The following is a 21,478-nucleotide window of genomic DNA, read 5'->3' on the forward strand; positions in this document are numbered from 1 at the left end:
ACAAACATCCTTCTCCATCTGCTCCTCTGCCCTAATGACGAGACTGCTACGGTCACTTGTAGTGCTCAGAGTTGCATCTGCTTAGTGGGGACAGGTAGAAGAAGGTCCGGTGTCCTGGTAGAGGCAAGGCTGACACCTAGTGACCAGGCGTATTTATTCCTATGGGAATTCACTGTGTTCTGGTTCAGTCACTATTCACTCTTACTTAGGTCTGGAAGGTTTAAACTTCAAAATGAATAGTTAATTTCACTGTCATTTTTGGCCTTTGTTTTCATTGTTTCTAGTATACTCTTGAAGATGGAGTTCAGCTAGCTTGCAGGCTTGTTCACACACCTGATGTGGTAGAGGATTTTGCATGTAGTCTCCTGGGAGCTGTTCGTGCCAGCTGTGCTGAGCAAACTGAGGTGGCTGATTGCAATCAACAGTAACTTCAGTACATCATGCTTTTTGACTTTTCCTTAATAAAATCATGGCTGACTGCAGTTTTTTTCATTATTCTTGCTCATCCTGTGGTAAAGAATCCAAAATCAAATGTATTGGGATATTCTCTGAGTTGCAGAATTTTCTTCCTGCAGATGTCTGCTGGCCAGAGGTAGCATCTTACAATTAGGCTGCCACCTGGAAAGCACTACCTGTTCCTCATGTTCATCATTGTTGCAGATCCTGCTGGAAATGCTCTGAGTTCTGGGATATTAAAGAGGAAGAGTAATATCTAGCTAAAAGACTCTTACAGAATGCTTTCTTTGGTTATGTAGATTAACATTTCAAGAGTATAACATATTGAAGAGGAGTACACATATCTATTTAGGAAAACAGCCCCCCAAACTGAAGCAAAGGAGTCATCTCCCGTGTTGACTCCAAAAGTAGACTGCAGAGGGTCTCAGTTGTTGCCCATGCTAATGGATTTCACACTAATCCCCGTACTGAAGCCCTAAAAGAGCCTTCTGAGAGCAATCCTTGGAATTGGAGGAATATTTTGTCTTTAAATGTCTCTTGTCATTTAAACGAAGTATTGGAAATAAGATTGATACCACATGACTGTTTGCTACTAGCACTGTGACTACAAAAGAGTCAGAGCTCAATGTTTTTCTGTGCCTGAAAGGAAACTTTGATTCTTCCTGAATGAAATAACTAGGAACTTGCACAAGCCCTGTGTTGTTGAACGGAAAAGGCAAGCTTTTTTCCTTCAGATAATCTTTTATATCTCACTCAGAACTTTGTGTATGGCCCTGATTCTGTATCTCTGGCATGTTTCTAATTAGCCCGTGAAAAAATAAATGCTCTGTATTTTAAAATCTACTGATTTTTCCTCTGCTAACTATTGCTGATAGGACGAGCCTCTGGAGAGAAGGCTAGCACATTCCAAAGACAAATTCCCCTTCAGAGTGCTGTGGCACTAGGAGTGAGGATAGCAAACCTTATAGAACACATACATACACTGAAGATCGTTTCCCTCTCTGAAAACTGGTGGCCCAATTCCATGTCTCAAAACCATCACCCAGTACTTTTTGTCTGAGGTGAAAATTGCGTTTTATTACTTGTGCTTGCAGCTATCTTTGGTGTCTCTCACAAACAAAATGATAGGGTTGTTTATTTGTGTAGTTACATTGAATAATTATTTTTAAAATCCACAAAACCTGACTTCTAAACTCAATTTTAATTAACTAGTCTGAACAAGAGCCACAGAACAGGTAAACATGGCTTTGACCAGGGGTATGCAATAGACTTTAAATTATTCGTGTTAAAAGAGAAATACTGGGGACTCTGAAAACCTGAAGGCCTTAAATGTGATCCTTGAGTTTATAAGGAATTCTTTATATAATAATTACCCAATTTTTATTTTTCTGATTTTTTTTGGGTAGGTAATGGAAGTTTTGTTAATTGGTCAGACTAAGCCAATTGTTTTCATTATTTCAGACCCCAAGTGCAGGATTCCTGCCTTTGTTCAGAGCAAAGGGGAAAAATAAAGTTCTCTAGTATCAAATAAGTAAGTAAAATAAAAAAAAAGGCAGTGCATCTGTTAGAGCTCCACCTCTATGTACTGGTAGACATCACCTCTGAAAAACCTACTCAGAGCCTCACTCTTCGTCAGTCATGTGCTCTTGCACTTGTAGCAGTAGCACCAAAGTAGCAGGTGCCCAAGGGTACATCCAGGTCCATATGTCTGCTCCAAAATAACATTTGGTGTGGAGCTTCAGCAGTGCAGACATGGCAACATGTGCAGGCAGAGCCAAGGTGTGCTGGTTTTGGCTGGGATAGAGTTAATTTTCTTCACAGTGGCTGGTATGAGGCTCTGTTTTGGATTTGTGCTGAACACAGAGCTGATAATAGAGAGATGTTTTTGTTACTCCCTTTTCTGCTTTTTGTGCTGCCACACTGGTGAGAAGCCTGGGGGTGCTTGGGAAGGTGGGTGGAGACACAGCCAGAGACACCACCAGACACACACCAAAGACACAGCCTTTGGTGACCCCAGCTGACCAAAGGGATATTCCAGACCATGTGGCATCATGTTCAGTATAGAAAGTGGGGGAAGAAGGAGGAAGCAGGCAGGCATTTGAAGGGATGTTATTTGTCTTCCCAAGTCACTGTTACCTGTGATGGGGCCCTGCTGTCCTGGGCATGACTGAACACCTGCCTGCATCAATTCCTGATTGAATTGAATCAATGCACTGAATCAATTCCTTGCTTTGCTTTGCTTCTGTTAAAGCTTCTGGCTTTTGCTTTCCCTGTTAAAGTCTTTATCTCAAGCCTTGAGTTCTTTCTTACCTTTTGAAATCTTTCCCCAATCCCACTGGTTGGGGCAGTGAGTGTGTGGCTGCTTGGGGCTTGGCTGCTGGCTGAGGTTAAACCATGACACAAGGGAAATCACTCAGAGCAATCTCCTGTGCTCAAAACTCCCCCTGAAACCTATTTCATGTGGAGACCACAGTCCTCCAGCATTGCACTAGCCTGGAGATGATGACACACAGAGAGCCCTGTGACCCAGAAAGGTGCTCCCATGTCCTCTCCACTGCTGTGAGCTGGATGGAGAGTAGCCTGTGTCCTTCCTGCCCTGGATCTCTGGGTTGAAATGCTTTGTTGGCTGGATTGGGAGCTGAAGGGTTGACCTGCCTCCTGGCCTATCACAGGGTTTTGGAAGAGTTCTCCTCTGACTGAATTCACCTTCAAGGCCCCACTATCAGCTGCCACATGGCAATGGGGAAAGAATTGACTTTCCTTTCTTTGTGCAGCGTCAAACCCAGCCAGGACAGTCACTGGCCCAGTTCTGCATGCTCGTAAGACCAACTGCCATCATACTAAAGCAGAGAATGATCTTTCAGACTCACATGCCTTGTCTGAAGTCTGCATGCAGTCGTGTAGGAACCAACAAGTAAGGCAGGTAGCTCTGTGGCTCTTCTGATTCTATTGTATCCAAAATTGCCAGAGCTTTAGTGCTACTTGTGACTATGCAAGGAGTCAGGCCACTTATATTTCCCTTTTATATAATCAGCTTTACCACCACTTCACTTGGATTTTGCCTGTATTTTATTGATAATGCTATTGAACTCATCATACACTTGCAAACATGAAGTACAATGGCATTTCCTAATTTCATTCATGGCCGAAGTTGCAGTTAAATGAAAGTTAAAGCTCAGTGTACCTATTTGATCTTAGTTTTTCTTCTGGTGACTCAGGATGTGTCCCCACTGTGCATTCCCTTGTATTTTGCACAGCTGTGTTCTAAGAATACCAATTGATGAAACCTTCAGTAGAAGAATTTTTGGTGTTGAGATTGTTTGTTGGGTCGTTTTTTGGTTTTTGTTTTTGTTTTTTTTAAAAAGCTCCAGGAAATACATAATTTTACACTGAAAAACAAAAACTGTTTTGTATCTCTGTCCACTAATACTCTGTATCAGAAGTAGTCAGCTGTTTGTGATAATTTCTGCCTAGAGTGTTATTGGCTCCCTTGTGAAATAGGAATTTTTGAAAACTCCTAGTTCCACTTTCCTTTAGAAGCTTATTCACTTGTCCAAATAAAGACACCATGTGAACTTTTGTGGTCATTAGAGAATGAATGAATTTTTTTGTATGTATAATCAACTTTTTTTTTTTTTTTTTGTATGATCAGCTTATTCAAATTATTAACATGAACAGAAAGTTCTCACTAAGATAAACAGGTCACAGGTCCATTATGAAAGAAAAAGTTGTTATGACATGGACAGAAATGAGAGAAATGACTGAGTCCCACAGGACATAGGTCATCCTGACTCATGGCATGTTTCTATTCTGATTAACCTATCTGTACTAATTTGTTCAGATCAATTAGATTACATATCTTTGTGATTTTTTTCACATTTAATCTGAAAGCAAACGTGTCCCTTATTTACTATGAAAATACTGTTGTTTGTTGCCCCTTGACTGATAATCAAAATCCAACCAGCAAGCTACTCACTGGCTAGTACTTTGTTCTGGAAGAAATCATAGTGTACATAAACCACTGATGTATTCAAACTGCAGCCTGGTGGCCAAAAATACACCACCCTTCTATATGATTTTAAAGAGTTTTCAAGTAAAACTTTGACCTGGATGCCCAGCAGTCTATAGCGTTTCTGGGAGGCTGCTAACTAGTTTTCCATTGCTCACAAAGTCTGAAAGGCACAGACAAGGCAAGAGCTGGCCATGTTGGCTTTGTGACTACTTCATTAGATGGCAGAGTTCTCAGTTGCAGGCCTGCCTGGGAAGGAGGGGAAATATGCTCTGGGAGTTAACAATAATGCCAGCTGGCATTCCTAGAATGTGACAGCTTCTTATAATGTCGACACACTTATAATCCGAAGCTGATTCCCCTAGTTGGATTCAGGGAATGATAGAGACAAGTTTTCCTGTGTTTTAATCTGATTTCCTAAGGAAAAATGTTGTGCAGCAGCACACATTTACCTGTTTGTGCATGCATTTGTCTCCCTGACCTTTCTTTTGAAACCTTTTGAACTGTTGCAGCTCTGCTTTATGGAGGAGTAGAATGTTAAAGGGGAAGGGTCTCATGAAGACAAGTGGAAGACTGGGAGTGGAATCTCACATGTCCCCCATAGACTGGGGCTTAAAAGTGAGTTCTTTTCCTCTCACCAGACACCACTTCACCAGACAGCAAACACAGGCTCCCAGACTTCAGCTGGAGAATCCAGCCTTCCTTTAACAGGTGTGCTGCTCCTAAGCCACGGGTGAGGACACATGTCTGCTGCCCTTCGTGCTACCCTTCGTACAAAGGTACTGACTGGAGAAAGGAGGGATGAAATCAGATCCACAAAATATCCCATCTAAAATAAAACAGAAACGTTTTTCCCCTGAGTGTTTTACAGTCACAGAAGTCATAATACTGCTTGTAAAAGTAGTAAGAACTATGTGGGAACCCAGGACACTCCTCTGGGTGCCCTGGATGGCCAGAGCTGCTGGCAGGGGGCTCTGAGACCCTGGCATGCAGCCAAAGACATGTGGGGTTTTGATCTTAGCCCGTGGAGCAAATTACCAACTCTGTATGAAGAATTACAAGCCACACACAGAAGTTTAGGTATTGTAGTAGAAGTAGTCACGAAGTGAAAGGAAGGATTTTTGAGTGCTGTACAGGGGGGTTTTAAGCCTTGTACGCAGGGGTCCAGGTTTTGTACATGGGGGTCAGGAGTTTTAAGATGGAGGGATTTGGGTGTGCCCTGTCCTCCTTGTTTCTCCTTCCTAACCTCCATGTCTTTGGTGATGTTGGCACTCACAGATTGGTCTAGAGTAGAAAGTCACCATTCAATATAGATAGCAGGCATTGGGGAAAAAGTATAAACATGTAGTACGTAATATATGATATAAAAGATGTCACCAGCCCCCTGGGAGGGCAGTGTGCCTTTGTCTGACCTGCTGAACGGGCCACAGCAGTTCAGGAGAAGAATCTTTTAGATAACGAACAATAAACAACCCTGAGACCGGACAACAGAGGACTACTGAGTCTTTCTTCGAAGGCACGGGTTGGAAGAGGGACTTTTCCATCTTTTGGGGTCACCCCAATCTGGGGGTGAGACCCCACAGAACTACTCTTTCAGCTGTGCTGATTTATATAGACTTCACAAACACCCTTTAATGTGGGAAAATTTAGAACTGTAACCTTCTCCTTTCATATCAACAGTCCTAAAATTTTTGAAAATTTTACAAGTGTATTTAACACAAATTCAGCTCTGAAAGTTGAATTTTCACATGCTGCCTTGTTCTAGTTTTTCCTCCAATTACATGCTGCTATGTTGTTTTTTTTTCACTTGCCACTTCTAAACAAGGGAGACATTTTGTTGGTCAGTGTCAGAACAGATAGATAGAAAGCACAAATCATTACAGAGAAGAAAAGTTCTAATTGGTAGCTGTATCAGCCTAGAAGATTCTCCTTAACAAGATAATTTCCTAAATTTCTGTGAAAGGAACATTTATCCTTCCCCTTAACTTATGCCATGCAAGACTTGGTGGTTACTTTTATTGATCACTCAGACAATCAAAAAGAATAATGTTTTGCTTAAACTGACGTTGCAAATGCAGACCAGTTTCAAATTGCCTAAAAAATATCTTTCTTGCTGCTAATAGTCTACTTTATGAGAGGAACCAACTTCTTTTCCTCTCTGGCTTGGACTGGGAGAATGCACCTGCCTGGGTGACTTGGTGGGAAGCAAGAGGGGAGCTAACTGAGCTGTACATGGGGCTAGCAGGGTCAACATGTTCCACTGCTCGAGAAAGAGACCGGCTGGTAATTCCTGGCATCTCCCGAGGGGATCTAGCCACCAAAATACGTTTACTGTAAAACACCAGCACCAACGATGTGGAGCAGCCAGCTGCCCTGTGAGGGCTGGGGCTGAGCTGGGTGTCTCCCACAGCCACAAGGGCCAGGAGTGGGGAAGGCTGCAGCAGCAGTCTCCAGTTTGCAGACATGTTCTTCACTGTAGGGTTTGTGCCATTGGTGGATAAGGTGGTCAAGCGCGTTTCTTTCAGACACTGATTAACAAAATCTGTCGCTCTTATTTGGAAATGGCAAGTGAAAAAAATGTGCAGAGTCAAGACAGATACAAAGCAGCATGAAAAGATTCAATTCACAGGGCTGAATTTGAGTTTAATTCACTTGAAACAGCTCTGCCGGCCGCGGTGGTGATCTGCCGAGCACCGGTGGCTATCGGCAGGGAGACGCACGCAGAGTTATGCAGTGAGAGGTGCACCCATCACATCCACTGCCTTAGGAGAAATTATCACTGAGGCTGAAGCGTGTTTGTTCGGGGTTCTTTCCTCCCCAAAATGAACATCCAAGCCGTCGGGAGAAGGAGAGCGGCGCCGCGGCCGCTGGGGGGAGATGTTCCCCCGGGCACCCCGGGCTCCGAGCGCCGGGAGGGCTCCGCGTCCTGCTCCGCCGCTGGCACGGAAAGCTTCTGATTTGAGGCGCGACGTCTCCGGGGGGCTCCGAAGCAGGAATACTTCAAAATGTGTTTTGCACCGCAGCAGAGCGAGCTCTTTAAAACGGTGGGAAATGTCCCCCAGAAGTCTTTTTTGGTAACGAATTACCCGTGAAGGCTTTTAACGCTTTCAGTCACGCGTGGAGATTAATGAAGCAGCAGCTTCGGGGGGAAGGAAAGGGGAGTTTTGAAAGATAGTGGTTAGTAAATGGGAAAGCTGCCATTATATTACCTTTACATTTCCTGGTGTTTACAGCTACAATCCTTGAGGATATCTGTAAGTCAGCAAGGGTAAGATGAATACTCTTACTACACTGAAATAATGAAGTGGTGGTGAACCCTTTAAGATTGCCAGGAAAAGAAGTATTACAATACAAAAAAAAAAGCAAAGGTCTCTTGTAAAGACACCTTTTCTTTCTCTTAATAGATTCAAACTGTGATGGAAAGTATTCATTAAGCATGATGTGTTTGGACCAGATTTCAAAAGGATTAGAAATACATTAAGCTACACCACTCTCCAAACAGCCCCACTGACCTGCTTGTGAAGTTACTGTTTGGTGGGAGTAAATTTATTCCTCTGGCTTGCAAATTAAAGAATTGAAAGTATGCTGAGACTTAATTTTCTGGGTGGGAAAACAGCACCAAGCAGTCAAATATGGGAACAAGTTGCCTTGGAAAATCAGGTACAATACAAGTACACAGCATTTTCATGTTCATTTCCATAACCAAAGTGTGGAAAACCTGTTTTGTGATGTGCGGTCCCTATTTATAGCATGATACGCTAAATATTCTACAGAAAAGGATAATTTTCACCCTAAAATCAGGCAGTGTGCTATTCTGTGGACCCAAGCACAAAATGGCCAATTTGAGGATGACAAAAAGTAGAAGCAGTGTATTTCTGCTGCTGATATATGTCTGATATATAAGACCCCTCTCCAGTCTAATAGACTGGGTAGCCATAGAAAATATTATTACTCTGGATATATATGATGAATGATGCCTGAGAGTTTTGCTGTGGAGTTCAGTAAATGTAGATTGTTGTTTCAGAAGGCAGAAGTGATTCCTGAAATTCCTGTCATCATCTCTTTGAAAAGATCAATCAGAATAAAATGCTGAGCAGGCTAATAAAGTACTTCTCAAGCTCTCCAACTATCTGATTAATTTCTTATGATTTTGAGGTAAAACTATGGATCAGCACATGAAATATGGCCCAGATTAGAAAATGAGTTCCCAGATATCATGAACCTGGTTTGTGAACTAAGCTGAGATCTTACTGTTCAATTGCTTTGTTCAGGTGGAGACCAGAAAATAAAATCCTGCTTATTTCAGAACTGTCCTTGATGTTTCCACAGGTTTTGTGATACTTTCACGATGGATGAGACTTTGAGCAAAAGCACAAGGGTAGATTCAGCTCTTTCTGAGTATAAATCTTCCTCTATGCAGAGTCTCTTGTAATATAAAGAAATTCTCTACTGAGGCAATCTTCTCCTTATTTATTTCAGGATCACATGAACTGGTAGAGAATGTCCTAAACTTTCTTCCTAATTCCCAGTTAGACAAACTGTCTAGAGTCAGAACAACCCTGGCCTCATACTTCTTCCTACAATCTCCTGCTGAGTGTAAAATATGGCTGTCTTGTGGTTTGAATAAGGCTTTTAATGTGCCATGGGATGTCACGGTCCACAGAAATGGAATACAGTGTTCTACTTGCTGAGAAACAGAAAAAAAGCTAACCAAACTGGTTTCTTCCTCCTGAGTACATAGTGACTGGCTGGAAATCCAATCACTGAGACTAAAAATATCAGCCTTGATCACAAAAAAAAAAAGCACCTGACAGATGGATTTAGTCTTCCTTCAGCACAAACATCTATTTGCCTCTAAAAGTTTGGTGACTTCACTGCTCTTGTCTCCCAGCACATTATTGACAGACTCTGGGATAAGGTGGATGTTATTTCTTCAAATTAATCTCTCCAAGGGGGAATGGTCAGAGCTCTCATGGGAATATAGCTCCTGGTTTATAGTTTGTACATGGCTGGGGGGCCAAAATGTTTATCTGATCATATAGAAGAAAAAACTCTAAAAATCAGGGCTTGGTCCCTCCCCACTGCAATGCTGAAAAGAGCTGAAGTGCTGACACCATAGTCCTCACACGTCTGTCTACTCTGACCAGATTGGGCAGTGATTTCTGTCAAATGCCAATGAATATAAAAGCACTTCAGGAACAGCACACAAGGAGTGCAGCATCAAACATCCCTCGTGCTGCTGAGCATTCCTACAGATTTCTTGCTGCCTTTTTTTCCTTCTTCCTGATGCAAAAGTTGCAGGGCCAAGTAAGATGTGGGATGGGTAACTTCTATCCAGCTCTTATGAAGACTCACCTGTGACAACGGCCACCAGCTGATCATGAGATATCAGAAGCAAAATAAATCAGCATTGCTTTGAGTCAAATTTTGTCCAGTGGACTGGAAACCTCAGAAAGTGTGCAATGAAGACCATGGTGACAGGCTTTGTTCCTAACTGGTCGAGCACATAGAGAAGTTGGTGAGACATCTCAAAGATACCTTCTGGAAATCCTTGCTCTATCTCACTCCTCTACCAAGGCAGACCCTTGCACAGTCCTGATTCTGAGGATAATATTGCTTTTCAGCACTTTCTTATTTCCAAGCCATCACTGAGATGTATTTTCTTCTAGGCTTTACGACACACTTTTTTACCGGGTTGGACTCAACCAAGGCTAGTCTCCATTTTAATAGATGTATTTTCCACAGGAAATTAATGTATTGTTTCCCCAAAGCTATTTCAGTCTCTAAACTTCACTGCAGTCTGCCCAGTTGCACGATATTTCAGCCAGCCAAACAAATCTAGTGCCCCTGATAGTCCTTTTAGTAGTGCTAGCCAAGGGAACTGTGTCAGGCTCAGATTTACTACTTGGATCCTCCAAATGACAGTGCCCTGCAAGGGATCTGGTGGATGAATATCCCTGTGATTTTTTTCCCCAGCAACCCTGTATGGAGGTGTCACAGTGTTTACCTAGTTGCTGTATAAGGTTTCTGACCACATGGGTGCCATTGTACCTACAGGTATATACCAGGGTATATGGTATATGTGGACAGTATGTGTATCATGGTACCTGCAGACACCAAGATATATGGTATTTATGGACTGTACATTTATACAGATACCAGTGTATCCTGTCTTTGACTGTGGATTTGTATATTTGTAAAAGTCCTTTCATTCAATATTCTGGGGATTTTTAAAATTAGCATGAATAGTTTGATTTCTCCCTTTTCTCAAGAGGCATTAATAAAATGGCAGTGGGAGTGCAGCTTCACTTTTACAGTGTCAAATGCTTGCAAGCAGCAACAATCCCTTCCCTGAGCCATTCTCTGTCGGGATGACAAGTCGCTGGCGGCTGTCAGGTCTGCGTAGGAAATCTCCACAGCGGTGCTGAGAATGTTTATTGTAGGGAGAGAACTTTTGCCCTGTGAAGTCACCTCCTACTAGTCACCAGTAGGTTTCTGATATTCTATCACAGGAAATTCCTGGTGGACCACAAAAGCAATCCCCTGAGTCCAGCTGCTGGCGGGGAGCAGTGGTGCACCATACCGCCCGGCTGAGCCTCAGCCTCCAGCGTGGGGCAGAGCACCTGTGCCCTGCAAAATGCAAACTCTGTGCTCCTCAAACAATGTTAAAATGAACTATACAAAGGGGCAAAGGTCAAGTGAACCATTATTGTGCTGCATTTTATGCAAACAAAAAAAATGTATTAGAGGATGTGCTTTGTATTGTAACAAGGTACTGTAAGATTATATTTAGGCTTCATGTCTTTGAAGCCCTTGGTAACACAACTGTATAATCACAGGTCTTGATGTTAATGAGGAAGTTATATTATAAGGTACCCCATCTAACTGGGAACAGTGTAGGAAGAATTAATAACCTCTAGGAAAGCATATAAAACTAGCTCTCAAGACCTCCAATGCTATCAGGTGAATATATATGCATTTCTACAAGGCAGAAAAAAAAAAAAGAAAAAAAAGCAATTGACAATTACTTTTGTCACCTTTGAATACAAAGGCATTGCTTGGCAGGTGCCAGTCCTTTTTCTTGCACAGCTTGGAGGGCACAACCCTCATTAACACTCCATTTTCCTCTGCTCTTTTGCCAGGGTTTCAAGCATTCAGTCACAGTAGCAAGCAAGAGTGGATGAACTTTTATCTGTGTGACATAGTGCACAGCAGGGAAGCAGCCTTGGAAAAGGTGAGCACCATGTATGTGGCTGCATGCTGTGGAGCTGCTCGTCCTGTAACTAAAAGACATGAAACTCCTCCTTTCTTTATGATGATATTGTGAAAGCAAATAGTGACCCCTGCTAAAAAGGGATGACACACCTCCAGAGAGCTGCTATTAACCTCTAATCAATACCTAATTTCATCTGTCTGTAATCTCAGGATGTGTAAGGCCTCTGAAAAGCGCCATCTCTGGAGCTTTTAGGATTTTGATGCCATGCTCCTTGTTTGGTTTTTCTGAAGTTCTTCCCTGTTGATTGACTTTTGCATCACCACACCATGGCTGAGCAGCCTCATCAGGGCAATCTGTGCCAGTGTGTGCAGGTGCAAGCAGCAAGGAGCCAGCACTTCAGGCACTGGCTCCTTTAACCAGAGCAGTGCAGCGGAACGAAATCGTGCTTTAAGATGTTGTGTGGTTTGGGATTTAGATGGTGGTGCATTTTTTTGAGTTAATGACTATGGCTGCCTGATCAGTTTTTTGCAAAGAACACTTCTGGGAGGGTAAAACTATGTGTGGCTGATAATGAGCGCTCTGGTTACCTGCAGCAGCTGCACCAGGTCCTTCTAATCCCAGAGCATTTTATTTCCAGACCTAGGAGAAAGGCATTATAAAGATGCTATCCAGAGTCCCATGTGTTATAGAGGCACATGCACCACTTTCTAAAAACTGACTTACTGAGAAGTGATGGGCTGGGTAGGGCCTGTAGAGAAGTCAGATGGGCACTTTTTGAAACTGTACCCCTTATTTTAAAAGAAAGGAAAACGTGAGGCAATCACAGCTGATTCAGCATCCGGCAGCCTTAGCCAAGTAATATTTTACCTCTTCCCTTCCCTCCCCACACAAAACTTCCAGGAAAACCTGCAAAGAAAAGGCATATGTGGGTAGGAGGAGACCTGCTTTTAATTTCTGTACCTCCTATTCAACACAATGCCACACAATGCACAGGATGCGAATATCCCAAGGCACCTTATACAATACAAGTAACAAAAGCACACACACATGCACCAGAAAAGGGGGAGCAGCAAGCATGACATGGTTCTAAAACAAAATGCAGGTAAAGCTGTCTGTAAAATGCTTTTCTAAAGGGGATATGTGAAAAAAATCATGCAAAGGGAGAAGGTGGATGCTGAAGAAATGTTCAAGTGATCACAAGACTTTGATTTCCATTTCAGAACAGGGTTTATCTGTTTTTCCCAACCATGTTGAAAGTAATGGTCAGCCCTTCATTATCAACAGGGCAATCAGTGCCTCCCCAGTGAAACACCCCCTGATGCTTCTGTGATCCCATCTATGGAGCAACCTGGAATCAGCACTGAGTCATGTCATGGCTGTTCCTTGTTTCCCACTCTTTTGACTGTGGAGAGAAAGCGTGTGTAGGAGCTGCTCCTTTCGACAGACTAACCACCATCTGTTTAAGAGACCTCATTCATGGGACCACTATTCTGGTCAATGATGGAAGGTATTTGGAGAAACACCCAGCGTTAAAGCTACTGTCAACACTAAAATCACTAAATGAGTGTATCAGAGACTCAACAAAGAAATCTAAATTTTCTTCAGCTCTATTGCTGATGCATTGCTCCACATTTCCATTTGAAAGACAGTGCTGTGGATGAAGCAGCTGGAACCTTGCCTGACCTGCTCCTGCTTGCAGGCTCATAAAAAGTTACTGAAGAAGAAGCTCACAAAATCTGCAAACTTACAATCTACAAAATAAAATCTACAATCTACAAAAAAAACCAAACCCATGTAGTTTTGAGATATTTGCAGCAAGAATGTCTTCTATGTTTTTGAACAGGAGTAAAAGCAAAACACTTCAAATAAAAAGTGAGAGACAAGATCTTACAGTCTTTCTTTATTAGATGCACCATGTTTTAATGTAAAGGGGTTTTTACCCAGGTAGAAAGCACTAGATGATTTTTAGTCAAAACAGTGTTAACAAGGGCCTGAGAATCAAATATGAACATACAGAGGCATAAAGGATAAACTGCAAGAAATTTAAGTGGTGTGTAGCCATGGATCCCTTCTCTCCATTACACGTGGTCACTGGAGGAACTTAATATGCATTACTTCTGTGCTTAAGAAAAAATGGAGCTGGCACTTTTTCTACATTTGCATGTTGATGGACACTTGCTATCAGTATAATGTAATTCTAGTGGCTAAATAGAATTGCTTGCAACACCTTAGCTGCCTAATTCTGAATCCAAATAAAACGAGCAATACCAAATTTTTCTTTAACAGAGGTTTGGTTCCCATATCAAATCCATACTTGGTGTAAGTAGGAAATTTAATTTCCTGGGAAATACTAGGAAATTTACTAGGAAGGAGGGCAAAGAACAGCAAAAATACCAGAGAAGTCTTTTTTTCTTTACACAGTGAGACAAGACAGAGATTTATATGTTGACTCTTGAAATCATCACTGGAAAAACCAAATGGCCCAAGCACATCTGCAGTCCATGGTATGGCAACCATACCTTCTGTGGTGTGTAAAGCTGCAATTGCTGTGCTTTTAAGAGCTACATCCAAGTTTTCTGTAAAATATGTGTGCTTCCTATATAGTATTGTATACCACTACTCCTTATATTGCACTCCAGCCTTTGATTGTGTTTTCCTAAAAAAAAAAAAAAAAAAAAAAAGGAAAAAAAAACCACAAAAAATGAAACAAAGTTTTTCTTTATACTAGGTAAGTAAATGTTACTTAAAAAATGAGTTTATCTTTGATGTGTGTTTGTACATTGTATCCAAAGTTTTGTATTTTAATAAGAGGTTAGATAAGTAAAGAGCCTCTCAGTCCAGCCCCCCTTCCCAGTGAGCTCCTCACCTACGGATTGTAGGTTGCAGGCTTCCCCTTCCCACACAGCTCTGCAGAATTTGGCTTTGTCTGGCATCTCATAGTCCTGACCAGCTCAGGAAAAGGAGTTATTTGTGCCTGGACATTGGACTGAGTGGTGAAAGTGACCAAAAATGAATCAGTAGGTTCGTTCCAGTAAGTGATTTCATTTTTTCTTGTGTTGAAAAAAATCTACTTGGCTGAAAGCCAGTGATTTGCCTAGAAAGACTCTGAACACAAATGATCTCTTCTTTGTGAAAATTAGCTTGCGCTGTGCATCAATACCCTTTTACATGTTCTAGTGTCTGTAAGTGTGCACTTATAAATCTCTGCTTTTATAGTAAAATAGCTCCCAAAGCTTATCCCATGGATACTATGCTTACAGTTTCTTGCAGAAAATAGAACTCTTATCTCTGCATAACATCTGTTGATGTATTTCCAGTCATCCAGAATCCAAATTACTTTGTGGACAAGTGATTGTAGGCAGAGTCAATTTTTGGAGAGTCTTGTCTCTTCTACAGGAATTGTATAAACTGAATGAACAGTTTAGTGGTCTGATTACCAGTAAAATTTTCTGCAGTTTCAAATTACTTCTATTTTGCACTGTAGAAACCAAGACCTTGTGGACGGACTGAAGCTGTTGGATTTTGAGTATGCAAAATCAGAAAGGCTGAATCAACGTAAAGCAGGCCTGAGATATGAGTCCATGAATTTAAGGAATGTTTCAAAAGTGTGTTGTGATCCACAGAGCTCTGTCTGCTCCATAAAGGAGTAGCTCTGTAGAGGAGCCAGAACTTCTCACTCACATGGACTACACTCAGCCCACTCACATGGGCTACAGTATCACTACATCGCCTTAAGAAAAATTTACTTTTTTTAAGCAATTAATTCTGTTCTTTTCCATAGGTCTACTTTTGTATGGCAAAATAACTTTTCTCTGTACAGAGTACAAGCTACATTGGATCTGCTGTGCTGTCATTCCAAATTTCCTCCATCAGATTCCAGGGCAAAAAAAATGATCAAGTTTTAGAAAACTGAATAAAATATATAAAACCCACATAATGAAAAACTGATATTTTTAGTTAATCTTGAGAAAAGAAAGGGTTTTCTGTTGGGGCAATCTGCACAGAAAGGAGCAAGCTTCATGTGAGCAAAGGGACAAGGAGAATCTTTCTGAGATCTTTGGAGTGTAATAAAGCATAACCTAATCAGGAGTGACAACTTCACACAACGAAACAGGTCTGACAGCCCAGTGTTTCTTTGGTGCAAGTAAAGCTCTGATGCTGCCCCTGATTAAAAACAGTCTCAGAACCCAGATGGGCATTAATCACTGGTATTGACAACCTCAGCCTGGCAAGGCAGTGGGAAATCTGTCCAACCTCCAAACCCTAATTTTGCAGTTAAGGCTTCTCTTTCGTTTTGGTTTGCTCTGGAACCACAAACATAAACATCTCCATTTTTGTGGGTTGTTAACACAGAGAACCTGAACTGAAGATCAGAGCCATCTCCTTCCTCTACTTCTCTGCACTGGGTTCCACCAGAACCTCACCTAAGGGTGATGACAGTGATAACAGTGAAATTTGCTTTTAATGAGCTACAACAGTAATGTCTTCAGATCAGAAACGGCACTTTGGCAGTTTGTGACCCATATTCAGTTTTGACTCATGCTTATATTTCCAACTAATAACCTAAAACAACCACAAAGCCCTCTGTTTCCATCCCATCCCTGCAGCACAAACATATCAGACAAAATGACACTTTATTCTAAAGCTGCTGGTAAAGTGTTATGGCTTTATGATAAAGCGCCTGGCTTGGGCTCAGGTACAATACACACCACCACAGACTTTAGTGCTTGTGCCAGTGGCTGCCTGGGGAAATGAGCAGTTGACCATATTACTGACTCCTGCATCTCCCAGGAGAAAAATTTATTTGAATGGCTATGTGTGAATTTGAATCCCCTTCCCAGTCTTGAATAACTAATCTTGGGAAGGCAGGATAAGAACACCCTAAGTACGTCACTTAACTGCAGGTGGTGAGCATGGGATATTCTGTTTTTAATACAGGTTTTGGCCAGGAAGCTTCATATCCAATGGACATTCTCACATTTATATAATTAGAAAAAAATCACAGTGTCTATCTAGGATTGTTTGGACAAGGATTGTACGTTATTGTCTCAGTGCAGCAGGAATGTCAGCTATGAAGAGAGGAATTCTTCACATCCCACCCATGGGAGCAAGAGGGAATCTCTGGCACATCCTTGTGTCCAGTCCAGCAGTGAGACAGCTTTCAGTTGTTGGACACAACACAAATTAAAAGTGAACTGCAAAGGAAGGGGGAGCATGGGTGTGTTTTGCTTTGACTGCGCTGCAGTGCACAAAGGACACATTTTCCTCCTGATTTTTTTTCCCCTCTCTGCTTGTGTTTCTTTCATTTGTTTGTTTTTTAACATCAGGAATTTGGGTTTGTTTGTCCCTGGAAGACTCTGTGACTAAGCTGAACTAATAATAATAATACTGTAGTGAATGCTGAGAAATCAAAAGGAAGGGATTTAGTGGTAGATGTAGTAGCATTAAATAAATGGTTTCACTCAGTCTTTAGGGCCTTCCAACCTAGATGATTGTATAATTTCTGCAACTGGGGCAGTGTCAGCACATTATGAGCCACCTCTGCCTTTGCTAACGTTGCACTGACAACTGGAATACTAAATTTCTTGTCCATGTACCTGTGGGGTTCTGGGGTGGCCAGTTCTGAATACTAGCAGCATTAGGTACCCTATGATGGATCTATAAGCCATTTTTTATTCAAGCATTCTAATGTTCTCCAAGAGAGTTGAGCTCTTTGTTTAGCTGTGAAAGGATCTACTTCCAGCTTTAAAATTCTCTTAGTGAGGTGTACTTGATTTTTCTCTCTCTGCTGCTTGCCCTGTGCTCCAAGTGCTGGATCACATTCCAGGACACCAAGGAGACCACTACATGCAGAGTATTTCTTCTTGCCACCACAATGCTCAAAACTTCTGTGAGGCACATCACTGCTTGTTGGGGTTAGACACCATCTCAAATTTTCTCTGTATTTATCCAGCTCCTGAAAAAGCATGGCCCCAAGCACCACATGTAGCTACAGGTCCTTATTAGAGAAATAGAAGCCGGGAGTGTTGGCTCCTGTAGTGCCCCTCTAACACCTGCAGTGCTGAGCACAGGGCTGTGTGAATGGGCCCAGCACAAGGAAAAGGCTGAAAGGAGCTGTGCATTCAAACCCCAAAACAGTTATCCCCCCACCCAGACAGGTCACAGCTACAGATGCATCCAGCCAACTCTCCTTGTTGGCCCTCTGTGGAGATGCTGGTGGGTATGTCTGTTCCCTAGAGCCCAGGCTGTTTCCATGAGAAGGAAGTGTGGAAGATGTGTGTGATCTGATGAGCAGCAGCCACCACCTCCAGGTTTCCAGGGGGAAGAGAGCCTAGAAGGGTGACTTTGGAGAGGAAACTCTTTCAGCATTTTCCTTCTTGCAGCTGTGGGCTGCTGAGAGCCATTGGCTGAGAGTGATCATGGCTTCACCTGCAGGTCAGTGCATTGCTCCTGCTGGGAGAGTTTTAAAATGTTAGCTGGGTAAAGTGTGTGTGCTAGAGCAACAGAAGCAAGGAGTCCTGTTGTGGGTGCTGGACACCTTCACACAAAGAATAGATTCCTTGGGCACACCCTGGGGCAGCCCATACAGGTGGGTCCCAGTCTGGAGTGAGCACCAGAGCCTGTAGCACCAAGCAGGGCAACAGAGCAACAGCATTGAGGTAGGGACATGGATTTGGCTCATATGTGGGTTTTGGAGCCAGGCTCAGTGACTGTGCCATGGGGATGTCTTCTGACAGGTTTCTGTTCCTCCTTTAGAGCCTTCATGATTGCTTCACCCCTTGAATTGTACACTAAGTGCTTGGGGCAGGGGTCTTTGCCATATTGCTTGGCAAGGACATGGAAGATAAGAACAGCAACATGCAAACATAGTTTCAGAACTTAGGTCTTAGGGTTCAGGCCCCTGGTTTCCCTGGTACTGGTATTCCTTTTCCAGTTGAAGCCTTTCTCCAGGGGAACTTTGAAGCCATAACAAAAATAGAGGCATTTTTTCCCATTTGATCCACTTTGTACACCAAAAGAGAATAGACAAATAGGTCATGCTAGCAGTTCAAGTAAAAAAAAAAAAAAGAAAAAAAGGAAAAAACCCAAGAGGGCTATTAAATTTATGTAGCTTTAGAAATGTTTATTAGACATAATAATTTATTTTCTGTTTCTGTACCTGTGTCATGGATTGTAGATCACAGCAGTACCCAGAAGAATAAAACTGTCCAGGGAATCCTGAAAAGCAGGTCACAGGCAGGATGGCGGGCATAGGAATCCATGGGTGAACTGTGGCTAAGCTGACTCAGCAATTGAATGAGCTAAAATTGATAAATACTTCTTTCTAATGCTACCTGTATGAAACATATAGGTCTTTGCCATTTAATTTGATATCCATTCATTTAGCATTAGTTTGGTAGAAAATTTAAGCTTTTCCATGCCCAAGTACTGCCTTTATATCTTGTTATTTTTCTGCCTATTGTTTTTATCTATTTTTAAGCATAATGCATCTTATATGAATTTTTTTTATTAAACAGTATTTTGAGGAAACTCACAGATTACTGGGAGATGAGATCTATCATGGAATCCTCCAACTTTTAAGCTTCCAGTACCTAAAGGAAACCTGCAAGAAATATATAAATTGAAAGGCTTTTTACAAGAGCATGTAGTGACAGGACAAGGGGCAATGTTTTCAAACTGAAAGAGCCCAGTTTTAAATTATATTGGAAAGAAGTTCTTTTCTGTGAGTGTGGTGAGGCACTGGAACAGCTTGCCCAGAGAAGTTGTGGGTGCCCTATTCCTGGAAGTGTTTATGGGCAGGTTAGATGGACCTCTGAATGATCTGGTCTAGTGGAAGGTTCCCCTGTCCATGGCACAGGGGCTGGAAAGAGGTGATCTTTAGGGTCCCTTTCAACCCAAATGATTCTGTGGTTCTGTGATTTTATAATCCTTGTGTTTACCTTCTGTTTGAGCTTTCTGTGAGATTATTTCAGTTTTAACCATGATACTTTTCAGAATTTAGAATGCAGAAATTGAGTAGCTCTTTTTGAATCTACTTGTTAGTCTCACCTACCTGGAATGAGCTGATTTGGGATCTTGGTTGCTCTATACATTCCTAATCCTGATTTTCCTTTTCTAATTTAATTCCTCATGTAATTTTAGGCTCTGAATATCAATGGTATCTCATTAATAGGGTTTCTTTTCTTGTACATTGTTTTGACCTTAGATCTGGCAACTGTGGGTCACTACCCGTACTGAATAAATTGGAAGTCCAGAGTGCTGGCTGGCAGATCCAATTTAAAAGCTAGGGCTAGAGTGATGAAGTAAAGGACACACTTCCTAGTGTCATCTTGTTTTTTCAGTGCTTTAAGTTCTCAATAGGTCTACCCAATTATTTCTTTCAGGAACAGCATTATGCAGCTCAATACATATCTTATAGAACTACTAATTTAATAAAGAAATAATTATTAGCAGCATCCAAAGAGACATTGTTCAATGGATGAGTGTCTGTTCTGCATGGTCACTGAATGAAAATGATCTTTATCTATTGAAAACCAAAGTGTGTCTCTCTGCCATATCTCTTTAAATTCAACTTAATGGTTTCTGTCTTTATTTAGTTTGCAGCCATATTACCTCACCCCATGCTGGCAAGGCTGGGCCACCTGGGATCTCGTGGGCGCTTTGGGAAGTGTTGGTGATTCAGCACAGCAGTTGGCATGCTGCCCTCTGAGTCTCCATGGAAAAATCCTTCAGCACTGCACCTGGGCACCATCTGTTGAAGGAGGTGGCATGTGTCAGATGAGGTAGAAAACCAACCCATGGAAACTCCAGAGTGTTTTCTCCAGGTTGTTGTGTAGAACACAAATAGTGTTCTACCTAAGTAACATTTTTTTGAACATGTATACAAGCACACACATCAGTAACTTCAGTACCTTCTCTGTTTAGGAAATTCATAAATTAATAACAGTCCCATGGATGCAATAACTTGTAACACATTTGAGGTTTAGCACTATTCCAGCAAGTATGGTTTAAATTGGGAAGATATAGAAGGCAAACATCTTTCTTTCCCTGTATAACAAAAAGTGATTGAGCTAGGTTTAACTAATATGCTGGTAAACTAAAGCCAAAATTCCTCTTGTTTAATCAAGAAAATATCTAAGGATTCAGATTTTAAAATGTGACTCCTTACTGGGCTGCTGTGAACAAAGGGCATTACCAGGCAAAGGGGCTTCTTTTTGGCTATATTTAGTAGTGAGTGTGTGTTAAAAATGTCAATGCCACAACACATCCTCCAGTGACTGTTACATCTTACTCTCCAGTTAGCTTTTGCAAATTCTGGGGGGTTTAGGAAGCACTTTTTGCTTGTTTTGATAGCAAAGATTTTATTTCTTGGTCGAAAGGACAGAAGGACATCTCTGGTCTAGCCCTAGCACCAGGGACCTCCTGCTCCACTCCTCTGTCTTCCTTTCCCTATGGGCTAGCTGGTGTTGGGCATAGTGGCTGCAAGGAAGAGGTAGGCAGGGGGGTCACAGGCAGCACAAAGGAGAGGCAGTCCCTACAGCCAGCCAGATCTTTCCCTTCTCTGCGAAATGCAGCTGTTAGGAGCTGGGGAGACAAGAAGGGCAGAATTGAGCTGGGGGATTGGCTGAAGTTTGTTTGGCCTCCCTGGCTCAGCTCCCTCTCCACTGATGACTCCACATGTGAGCTTGGAAAAGCTTTGCACAGTGATAAGCACAGAACCCAGAGTGGGCAGCTACAGGGGCAGCCTCTCTGTAGAGAGGAGCAGTATTCTCTGCATGAGCCAACAGAGAAAAGAA

The sequence above is a fragment of the Motacilla alba genome, chromosome 2, assembly GCF_015832195.1.
Source record: "Motacilla alba alba isolate MOTALB_02 chromosome 2, Motacilla_alba_V1.0_pri, whole genome shotgun sequence".
Classification (NCBI taxonomy): Eukaryota; Metazoa; Chordata; class Aves; order Passeriformes; family Motacillidae; genus Motacilla; species Motacilla alba.